The 1,512-nt window shown below is 38.6% G+C and overlaps 1 pseudogene; it reads right to left on the bottom strand.

Annotated features, from left to right (window-relative positions):
* Nucleotides 1–301: 301 nt before the first annotated feature.
* Nucleotides 302–400, bottom strand: LOC132310877 (small nucleolar RNA R71; annotated as a pseudogene).
* Nucleotides 401–1,512: the final 1,112 nt, after the last annotated feature.

The following is a 1,512-nucleotide window of genomic DNA, read 5'->3' as shown; positions in this document are numbered from 1 at the left end:
CATTTAGGGCACACCACTATGAAATTAAGCCACAAACCATTCAAATGCTTCCTAATTATCATGGACTTCCAAGTGAAGAACCTTACAAGCATTTGGATGAGTTTCTTGAAGTATGTTCCACCGTAAAATATACGGACATGCCGGAAGAGGTCTTAAGGCTTAAACTTTTTCCATTCACCCTTATAGACAAGGCAAAATATTGGTTTAACAATCTTAGGCCTTTTTCAATAACTTTTTGTGCAGAAATGCAACAAGAGTTCTTGAAGAAGTACTATCCGGTTTCTAAGACCAATGCCATGAGAACCTCAATTCGAGAATTTTCACATGGGGATGGAGAAACATTTCATGAGGCATGGGAACGCTTTAATGAATTGTTTAGGAAGTGTCCACATCCTGACATGCCCAAATGGCAATTAGTTCAATATTTCTTTGAGAGTTTATCGGATAATTACAAAAGCACGGTTGATGCTTCCATGGGTGGCTCTTACATTGATAGGCATGTGGATGACGTGTGGCGTCTTTATGAGAGCATGAGTGAAAATTCTTTGAATCGTACTTTATCTTTCAAGTAATGGTAGAAATTCTAGTGGTAAGAAAAGTGTTAGCTTACATCAAGTCGACGACTCCAATGAAATTGCCACCGAAATGAAATCATTATCTCAAAGGTTTGATCAATTTTTGATCAACCAAAACTAGGCGAATCAAGTATCTTCCTTCCCTAACCATTCTCATCATGCATCTAATGAGACATGTATGACCTGTTCAAGTGTTTTACATTGTATTTCTAATTGTCCCTATGGACATGTGCAAAGTGAGCATCATGAACAAGCAAATGCTATTTTTACTAATCAAGGGAACAATCCTTATGGAAATCATTACAATCCTAGTTGGAGGAATCACTCGAATTTCTCTTGGAAAAACCAAGGGGAGGGCTCAAACCCTTCCCAAGGCAGTTTTCAAGGAAAGTACATTCCACCTCCAATGCAAAGCCGAGGTCCCCAAGGTTTTAGATCATCATATCAATCTTAAGGAAACCAATTCTCATTTTCCCAATCAACCATCATATTACCAAGGAAATGTTAGAAGTCCCGCTTTTAAAGAGAAAGTTTTAACCACTTTGGGAACTTTGGAGGAAAACACACAATTACTTCATTCTCACTCTCAATCTATTGCTAAGCTATAAACCCAAGTAGGGCAAATAGCTAGCACATTAAATGCAAGAAAGAAAGGAAAAATGCCTTTAAATGCCCTACAAAAGCAACAATGTGTTGTGGAGACGCATTCCTCATCGGAAGGTCACACAATAGAGCATGTCAATGCGGTGACTACCTTGAGAAGTGGAAAGGTTGTGGACAACCAAGTGGGTGTGCCCAATGAAAAGAGTGAACCGGTGCAACCACAAGTTGACACCCGTCCCGTTTCATACCAAATTCCTCCTTCATTGCATGTGCATGACCATATAAATTAGAATGTGTTGAAAAGTGATTTAGAAAAAAAAGATTTGCAAAATGA

Source organism: Cornus florida, unplaced genomic scaffold (genome assembly GCF_030987335.1).
Source record: "Cornus florida cultivar Cherokee Brave unplaced genomic scaffold, ASM3098733v1 CherokeeBrave_3.0.0_Hap2_Chr05, whole genome shotgun sequence".
Taxonomy (NCBI): Eukaryota; Viridiplantae; Streptophyta; class Magnoliopsida; order Cornales; family Cornaceae; genus Cornus; species Cornus florida.
This window is presented reverse-complemented; position numbering and strand designations above follow the sequence as displayed.